The 10,166-nt window shown below is 40.8% G+C and overlaps 1 long non-coding RNA gene across 1 annotated transcript in view; it reads right to left on the bottom strand.

Moving 5' to 3' along the window:
• Window positions 1-4,174: 4,174 nt before the first annotated feature.
• LOC108798092 overlaps window positions 4,175-10,166 on the bottom strand; it is an 8,132-nt gene continuing 2,140 nt past the window's right edge. The window contains exon 2 of the long non-coding RNA XR_001941929.1: window positions 4,175-4,222. This is a non-coding gene — a long non-coding RNA (uncharacterized LOC108798092). The remainder of the gene's footprint in view (window positions 4,223-10,166) is intronic.

The raw sequence follows: 10,166 nt of genomic DNA, 5'->3' as shown, positions 1-10,166 counted from the left end.
GTTATTTTATAATGAGGACAGGCTGCTAGGGAGAAGATAACACAGTCCATAATGCAGATCTCATGCTCCAGCTGCCATACTGGACAGAACCTGTAGCAACTGTATTCACACCATCTCCTTAGGTAGCACAGGGACCTTCTTGGAGGATTGCTTTATTAAAATGTCCACTGAAATGTTGGCATATAGCTTCAAAGACACCAAGAGTTTGTATTAATTATTTAGGAACACCAAAGGCTAAAAGCATATTTTCCAAGCACCAGGGGTTGGCATTATACGTTTATTGATGCCAAAGTGTTGGAAAATTATCTTATTGATTTTGCTGGGTATTTTGCTCTGTCAGGCTGCTTTCGTATTTCCAGTCTTTTTCTTGACCACGGCTGCGTATAACTCGGTGTTGCCATCTTGTGGTTGCGGCTGCCGTGAAATGGGCTTGATCTCAGCATATGTAGTTTGAGCGTCAGAGCCTTTGGGAGCATTATCTGCCTCATTTCTTCTCTTATTACATGCCACATCTGCATAAATAATCCCATCATCCTGATGTGAAGAGATCTGCATAAAAATACAAATATAATAGCATGTTCATTTTTAGCATATTTTGTTTTGTCTAAGGGATTAATTTATCAATTTTTTCACCCAACACACAACTTTCACCCATTTTCACATAAGATTCAGGTAGAAAATGGATTAATCTTGGGGTAAAAACATTGATAAATAGACCCTCAAGTGTAAAAGTATACACACTTAAAGCCAAAAGCTGGGGGAAAAAATTATAATTAATATACCGCACTGTGTGAAGGACTGCTGTACAGTATAAAAATCTTAACTTACAGCGTGCACAATAATGCCAGTCTTCTGATCCCTGTGGGGCGTGAGGGATGTGACTTGAGCAGTGAAGTGTTCCGGCTGCATCACCCACTGCTCCTTATTATTTCCCTATTCACAAAATGCCTAGTTTTGTTCTCAAAGAATGCAAGGTGTTTTGTTATTGGAGGAGGAAAGGAGGGTGCGGGGTTGTGACGCCATCTCTCCTCCTCCTCACAGAACACCTTTTATTCTTGGCATTTTGTAAATGGTAGTAGTGAGTAGGGGCGGGTGATGCAGCTGAAGCACTTCACTGCTCGAGATGTATCCCTCACTCCCCTCCAGTGCCCGGAGGCTTGGTGTTATATGCAGGAGACTGAACTTTGCAGCAGGCCTCTACGCATAACACACAGCTTTTTAATACTTTACACACCCAGCGCAGTGTGTAAATTATAATTTTTTTCCAGAGTTTGGCTTTAATAATACATTTCACTTTACAATTGTAATTTTCTTTAAGTGAACACAATAAATTATGCTTCTGAGCTACCCATCCTGTGCCCCCCTGAATCCCTTTGGAAGCCTCACTGCTACCAAGAAAGAAAACATTGGACAATCTCAAACAAAAAGGACTTTTTGAAGGTTTGTACAGGAATGAGATGCATTAATATGATGAAAAAGGTTATCCAGCTTCTCAAATATGATCATACTAGGCCTATATATTTAAGTATGGTTTGCATGTAACAGGGTTCCTGTCTGAGATATTAATTCTAGGGAATGTACATTTGTACATTAATTGTTAACGCAGTGCTGTCTTTCATTCAAAAAGCTTTTTCTGTTACTGTATATAGTTACATAGGTGGAAAAAAGACACAAGTTCATCAAGTTCAACCTATAGAGATAAGAGAAAAAACCCACCGTGGTTACCCACCACTGATCCATAGGAAGGCCCAAAAACCCCTGTAAAGCATTTTTCAATTTGCTCCAACAGGAAAAACAAAATTCCTTCCTGATCCCATAAGGCAATCCAATATTTCCTTGATCATCAACCTCTGGTACTCAATATACTTACAAGAACTCAATATCCAGTAATATTCTGTGCATTTTGGAATGCATCCAGATTTTCTTTTCAAACAGTTAACTAGGGGGAGTCTAGTCCACATTTTCACAGCCCTAACTGTAAAGAATCCTTTCTGTATGCAAAGATTAAACCTCTTTTCCTCCAGACGCAAAGAGTGCCCCCTCATCCTTTGCAGTGACCTTAAAGTGAACAATTTGGCACCAGCTCACTATATGGACCATTTATGTATTTATACATAGTGATCATGTCCCTCCTTAATCGCCTCCTCTGCATAGAGAACAAATTCAGGTCAGATAATCTTTACTCATAGCTGAGCTCCTCCATGTCTCTTATGAGCTTAGTTGCCCTTCTCTGCACTTTCTCCAGTTCCACAACATCCTTTTTGTGAACTGGTGCCCAAAACTGAACTGCATATTCCAGATGAGGTCTTACTAATGCTTTGTACAGGGGCAGGATGATGTCTCTCTCTCTGGAGTCTATACCCCTTTTAATACAAGCAAGTAGTGTGCTTGCTTTAGAAACTGCTGCTTGACATTGCATGCTATTATTTAGCCTATGATCTACCAGAACAGTCAGATCTTTCTCCATCATTGACTTCCCCAAACATACTTCCCCTAGAGTGTATGACCCATGCATGTTTTTATTGCCCAAGTGCATAACTTTACATTTATCAACATTAAACCTAATTTGCCAAATAGATGCCCAATCACACGGTGCATTCAGATCTGCTTGTAAGTTGGAGAAGTCCAGTAATTACTGTATTCCATAGCTTGATGTCATCTGTTTTCTATACGCACTCATCTTAGGTGGCTCCCTGCTTCTGTGATCACTGAAGCATGTCTGCTACTCTGCTGCACAGATGTACTGCTCCTCAGCATCCTCACATCTATGCACAGTGTATAGAGAATGATGACACCAGGATCCTTAGACCACTGCAGCAGTGGGGGGGGAGATGTTCCAGACACCGGTCTAAGAACAAGCCAGTTTGGATGGTCTGGTGAGTATACATTTTTCCTTAGCACCTAGACATAAACAAGCACGTAACCCTTGAAATGCTGGGGTAGCCCAGAATCTTCTACATGAGCTGCTTTTGTGCCTGCAGCACCCATTAAATTCAATGGGTATGCATGGCAAAAGTGGGGGAAAAACCGAGCGCAAACACAACACACGTTCCTGGTACACCAAGGTGTGTACAGGGTGTTAGTGCTGAAACCATCAGCTCCTGGGATTGCTACTGTGCACTTCATAGCAACACAGTTCAGTACAATTCTTTAGCATTGTGTTAAATGAGAAGTGCTGTGACATTGAATGTGATGTCACAGGTATTTGCTTTCACTCCAGAATGTATGTTTGGAAGGGGGAAAGCTGACTATCCCCGGAGCAACAGATCACTGCAATATTGCATGCTGATAACAGTGTTCTTTTGCTTCAGAGGTGCATGGGGGAAGAGGGGCTGGGTCAGATCTAACACTTGTGATCCAGACCCCATAATGAAGAACAAAATGCGAAAATAAATTTAAAAAATAATTAAATCAAATTTAGCAAATTAAATCTAAATAAATCAAGTATAATTATCCACTCTTATTAATCCCCAGGTCCCTAAAAATACGTTGGATGCTTTGGGTAATATTCGTTTTTTTAATCCCAAATGCACTAAACTATTGTGCTTTAGACATGTAAGGGGCCAAATTTGAGGTCCCAGACATTTACCATATTGACCATCACTACTGAAATACCTAGGAAAGCCTGTATTGCCATTCGTTTAGTGCACTGCATTTTTTAAGCATCCCATTTAACTTGTATGGGAAAACTCAGGAGAAACCTGCCAAAAGTGCAACATGGATTATCCCCAAGCTGCTGTTATGCAGATCACATGGAAAGCAGTGGATTTTTTATGTGCATTTTGCCTCTGTAGCACAATGCATGTCAGTTCAGACAATTAAGAGCCAATCCTGACATGAGTTCTCAATTCCCTTCTTTCACTGTATAGTTTTTCAACTGTCTTGTTCCTTAATTCTAGGATATATCTACATCCTAACATTGAACATTAATACTGCTATATATTATACATTATGTGAAATTACCTTAACTTGAGCATAAGTGACTTCATCCTCCGGATTCCTCTCCCTTGGCTTCCTGTTCCCATTAGAAAATGCAATTTGATGGTAAACTAAAGTGTCCTCATTTTCCTGTAAATTAGGATTATGCAATATATATATATTAAAATGTCTTTATTTTTACACTTCTGCTTTACTACATAGCACAGTGTGCTTATTAAAATTGATTAACATACTGCGTCTGTCACAGGAGTCATCTCACAGCTATTGCTGGAATCCTTAGTACCTAAAACAAAAAGAACAGCAATGTTTTAAGTGGAAATGTTAAAATGAAAATACTTAATTTAGATTCCAGGAATTGCAGTAAAGTTTGATCTTCTATTTGTCTCAAGTGCAGGAAAACCACAACTTCCATGCAAGCTATTAACAGCTCTGTCATACTTCTGAATTCTTCTCGGGGCTAGTAACAAGGATCAGGGCTGGCCTTAAGGCGCCCTGTGCGAGAAAGCTTTACAGTGACCACACCCCTCAGTAACCACACCCCTCAGTGGCCACACCCATTTCTCCAATACCGGCACCATTTAAAGCCTCCCATTTTGTTAAGCCCTAGAAACACAGATTAAAAAGTATGATAAAAATAAAAAAACATTTCAAAGGTATTAAACCTGTAAGCACAATATAAGTATTCTTATTAAATAAAACAACAGTAGCCAAACAAGTGGTATACAATAAATGTCAAACTAAAATAGAATCTATAAAAAAAAGGGCCAGGATGTCATGCAGACCCTTTTTTCAAGTAAGTGCATCTAGAAAAGTAAAAACAAAAAACAACACAAAACCTAGACTACATGTTAAATAGTGTATACTGTTTACTCAAACAAAGTGCATGGTGCACAATGTTGTGTGTGTGTGTGTGTGTGTGTGTGTGTGTGTGGTGGGGGGGTTGTGTTTTTTCAAATTATTTTTTTGTTTATCATTTTTTTTAAACAGACCCCTGACATTTCCCTTTTGAAATATAAATATACATTGAGGACACACAGTCCTCAATCTCTTTTTCTGCAGCCTCAGCACTGAATTAATGGACAGCAGTACAGAGGCTTCCCATTCAGTCGCAAACTGTAGATAACAAATATTTACTATCAACCAGTTATGAATAGATAAAAGCCCCTGTACTGATCTGCTTCTACCCATGTGGAAACTCATGAATGAACAGGAAGTGATGTAAAGCACTTCCTGTTCATTCATAACTGGGGAAACAACTGTTTTGTCCCCAGTTCTTTACAAACATTGGAGTGATCAGCAATCACTCCAGTGTTTGTGCTGCACACAGGGGATTGGTAAACATTACACATATTTACCAATCTTCCGCTCAGACATCCTAAAAGTGACAGGAGTCGCTCGGTCACGCACAGGGCAGATCGGCCATCTTGGATTTGACAACCGGCGGCTTCTCCCTGCTCGTCCATCCTGATGACAGCACTCCCTACTGCGCCCCCTCCGCCGGCTTCAAGGCTCCATTTCTCCTCGGATTCCCGCTGCCTCTGCCCATACAAGCAGAAGCTGCAGGCTGTGCCGCCCCTCTACTCCCTGCCGCCCCGAGGCCATGGCCTCGGTGGCCTTGTGGGGAATCTGGCCCTACCTGCAGCTTGTGTCATAGTGAGCTGTCAGCCGCCTGGCACCCCTGTTGCCATGGCACCTTATGCGGCCACACAGCTCGCACACCCCAAAGGCTGGCCCTGACATGAAACCATCAATAACTTTGTTTCAAATTTGTCTTCAGTATCAATGATAATTGGTATGCTGCAACTAAAAACTTAAAGGAAAATGTGGTGGATGTTTATACACACACACACACACACACACACACACATATACATACACATTTTATATTGTTAGGTAAATGTGAAATATTACATATAAATATTTTTTATCTTGCAAATTGAGCTTATAGCTCTATTTCTCATTTCCTTGGGTCTTCTTATCTGTTTTTTTGAAAAACACGTTGCTTACAAAGCGCAATAGCTAAAGCTGAAATGTATACACACAAGTGAATGTGTTATAGCTGGACCAATTCCAGATAGAGAATACAACATTTTAGTTTTTTTGTCCAGTTCCATACAACTGCTGTGGTCATTATAATGGATCTAACTTTCCTTTCCCTATAGCAATTTTATTTCTGTTATATTGGAATAAGAAATGAGGACTGAAACTCCTCTTGCTGCAACAATATATTTGACACTTCATTGCTGTAGGGTTCAAAACCAAGATCTCTGCAAATACATCACCCTACTAGAGTTCTCAAAAGATATGAGATGTTAGAAGGGTGACTCACCCCAGCAGCATCTGTCAGTAATAAAAATATCACTGTTGACTTTTCTGTAGCTAGGACATAAATAGAAATTTATTTAAAGTGATATTAAAGCCAAAAGGTTTTTAAACTATTTCAAATGCTGATTAAGTCACCTACATTGGACTTACTGTACATTGATTTTAGCTTCCTGCAAGATCAGCTGCTCCCCTGAGCACTGGCCCTGATATGCTCATTTAGGGTGGCTACTATTCTTTGCAGGGTCCTATGGAGCCATCCTTTTCTGTGCCAGTAAGCTGTGTGTGTTTCTCCACAGGCACAGCAAGAACTCCTCTCCCCCCTGCTCCTACTTCCTCCCTACTTTGTTCTCCAAGCTAGTAGGTAGACAGCTACTGTATTCTTCTCTGTCCCTTGTGGTCTTGTACTGGACAGGAAGTTCAGGGAAGCCGAGCTGAAAGAGTGGGAGCCAGTTGTTTAGAAACATGATGACTCTAAAGGTGCCCATACACTGCACGATTCTCGTACGAGAATCTCGGTGGAAATCCCGCGATCGTACGAGAATCGTGCAGTGTGAATGAAGACGTGCGACCATTTCTACTGTACGGTCGCACGTCTTTTGTCTAAGGAGCATGCTAGAAAACCAGCCGAGAATCGTACGATTTTCGGCTGGTTTTTAGCATGATCGTAAGATCAATGCCGCACGGGCCGGTGTGCGCACGCGCACACTACCCGTTTAGCATTGCTGTCGTCGGAAGCCCGCCCCCTGAGCAAGTACGAACTGCCTGTCCAAGATGGGCTGATCGTACGTTTTTTTTAATTACTTTACAACCATCGCAAGACTAAGGTCTTGCGATGGTTGTAAAGTGTATGGCCACCTTAAGTGTTTGGGCAAAACATGTAAAGAAATACTTTGCTGGGCAATGTATATTTGTTTAATTAATTGTTGAAAAAGTTTGAGAGTTTAATACTACTGTTAGTTTGAATTCACTCTTGGAAGGAATCTTGAGCCATGTACATTTTATCAATCAGGGGAAATTAAATTTACATTATGCAGATACAATAGTGCAATAGTGTAAGGCTTAGTGCATAATGCAGTGGGTGAATTTGCTAACATAGCTGATTAAAATAAGGAAAGCAATTGCAAAACTTCAGAAAAGCAAAAATATTAAATCATATTTTTATTTTAGTCATTTTTTAATATTTATTTTCACTTCCTCATTTTGTCCTCTTGTCGTCACACAGCAGGAGGTCCTTATTGTGCAATTTTTTTTGCTTTCAGTTCTATCAGTCATTTTACATTTTATTCTATACAGAAAGTTCAGGCATTTATGACTAATGGTACGGTTAGACTAAGTAGACAAGGCTTGCTGTCCATCTTCCCTTGAGAAAGGGGAGCTTCTTTGAGAAATCTGTGGGGTTGATTTACTTAAGCAGTAGAGCATTTTCAATTTCAAGGAAAATGTTCACTTCTCTAAGTGAAAATTGACTTTCCAAAAAAAGACCCCAATCATGTGCAAGGAAAATGAAGGATAAAAAACAGGATTTTTGCTTGCACATGATTGGGTGATGGAAGTCAGCACAACTTCCTTAACTGTGTTGTCTGCATTAGCTTTCATTTTTCAGGCTAAGAACATTTTTAGCAAGTACAGATAGTACCTATTGACCTTGCCAGAATCACAGTGTCCTTGTCACTTCTTCTGAGATGAACTGGAAGCAAAAGCAATATTATTCACAGGATTCGGATACAAACCCAGAATCACTGGATAAAATTCAAAATATTAACAGTCACTTATAAAGCCATCCACAACTCTGCCCCCAGATATATCTCAAACCTTGTCTCAAAATATCACCCTAATCGTCCACTCTGCTCATCCCAGGACCTCCTGCTTTCCAGCTCCCTTGTCAACTCCTCCCATACTCGCCTCCAAGACTTCTCTAGAGTCTCGCCCATCCTCTGGAACTCTTTACCCCAACCTATCTGTCTATCACCCACCTTGACTGCCTTTAGGCGATCCCTTAAGACTCATCTCTTCAGGAAAGCCTATCCCACGTCAACCTAACCACTCAATCATCATGTTCTCAAACAATTCATCCCCACACAACGACCTCCTCATGTATCACTTCTCCCTCCCTTTTAGATTGTAAGCCCACAGGGGCAGGGCCCTCCTTACCATCTTGTCTTGAATTGTATTGTGATTGTAATGTCTTCCTCATATTGTAAAGCGCTGCGCAAACTGTTGGCGCTATATAAATCCTGTATAATAATAATAATGCCTCTCACTTCCTGTTTGCCAGATTATTGTGTATATGCCAGTATCTTGCTACTCCTACACTGTGCCTTTATTACCACTAGTCATCTACCTATCCTTGGGTGCTAATTCACCAACCACTCTGATTGCCCTCTACTTTAAAGAAGAACTATAGGGTACACCTTTTTGGTATTTTTAGTTTCCTAATGATACAGGAGTACATTTTGCAATAAAAAAGAAGTCATCAACTTGCGCAAATAGATCGATAGTTTATGGACTATACAGGTGAAACTCGAATAATAGAATATCGTGCAAAAGTAATTGCAGTAAGTGCTGCAAAAGGGGCCCAAACCAATTACTGAGTACATATGCATGCTTGTACTTTTCAGAGGTCAGATATTGTTCTATGTACAATCCTTGTTTTATTGATTGCATGTAATAATCTACTTTTTTGAGGTTGTGGATTTGTGGTTGTGGGGTTTTCATGAGCTGTAAGCCATAATCATCACAATTATGACAAATCACGGCTTGAATTATCTTGCTTTGCATGTAATGAGTCTATCTCATATATTAGTTTCACCTTTTAAGTTGCATTAGTGAAATAAATGAACTTTGCACGATATTCTATTATTCGAGTTTCACCTGTATAGTCCATAAACTATCGATCTATTTGCGCAAGTTGATGACTTCTTTTTTATTGCAAAATGTACTGTGAAGAAAACATAGGAAACCGGCGCACGGTTTCCTATGTTTTCTTCACAGTACATTTTGCAATGTACTTGTGTAATCAAAAATCCACCATAAGCTTGCAATTCAATATAAGATATTGTGGGTCAGAATCCTTCTCAGTCTTCTCTCCTCCCATTGAGTGACAGCGCCTTGTAGGAGCCACTGTGCTTTCATGAATACCCACGCAGGCGCAGCAGCTCCTTCCTCACAGCTCTGTCCCCGCCTCCCCTCCACGCTGCTGCCTCCATTTCTTCTTCTCCCTGGCTCATGCGGAACGACACAAAGGAGATCTGCAGCATTTCAACAACCGATCTTAGCTTGTCCAGTTACTGAAGCACTGCTGAAGATCTCTTTTGTGTTATTTCCCATGAGCCAGGGAGAAGAAGAGCATGGGGGAGGTGTCCCCGCAGCTCCATCCCTGCAGTTTGCTGTTTCAGCCACTAGATTAGTCCCATCACTCCCCATTTAATGGAGCTGAACAAAGGTAGACATGTTTGAAGTCCAGCCAAGGTGATAACAATGTGTACCCCCGTCCCTCCATAAATACAATATAGTAAGTGAGTGAAGACACCCTTGGGCAGGATGTGTCGCATTCCCAGGATTACCAGGTGCATATAAATGCAAAAAAAAGTCTTTTAAAAAAAATGCAGCCACCACATTTAAGGGATGGTAAGCTGCAACATATTAAAACATTTTTTTTAGGTTTAGATATGCATTAAGTTCATTAAGTTGACCCATTGCCAGCACACCTTCAGTGGTGCAGTATCAGCTGTGTAGGTGCAGGCCCGGCGCTACCGCAAGGCAAGTCAGGCGCCCGCTTGAGGGCGCTGCAGGGTGAGGGCGGAAAAAACAGGGCATTTTGACAAGTACTTGTACTTGTCAAAATCCCCCGATGCTTGCGCTATGTTTTTTTTTTTTCTTCCCTTACCTTCGGTGCGGGAGAG

This window comes from Nanorana parkeri, unplaced genomic scaffold (assembly GCF_000935625.1).
Source record: "Nanorana parkeri isolate BGI_ZX_2015 unplaced genomic scaffold, ASM93562v1 scaffold1401, whole genome shotgun sequence".
In the NCBI taxonomy this organism is placed as follows: Eukaryota; Metazoa; Chordata; class Amphibia; order Anura; family Dicroglossidae; genus Nanorana; species Nanorana parkeri.
The sequence above is the reverse complement of the archived record's forward strand: the minus strand, read 5'-3'. Positions and strand labels throughout refer to the sequence as shown.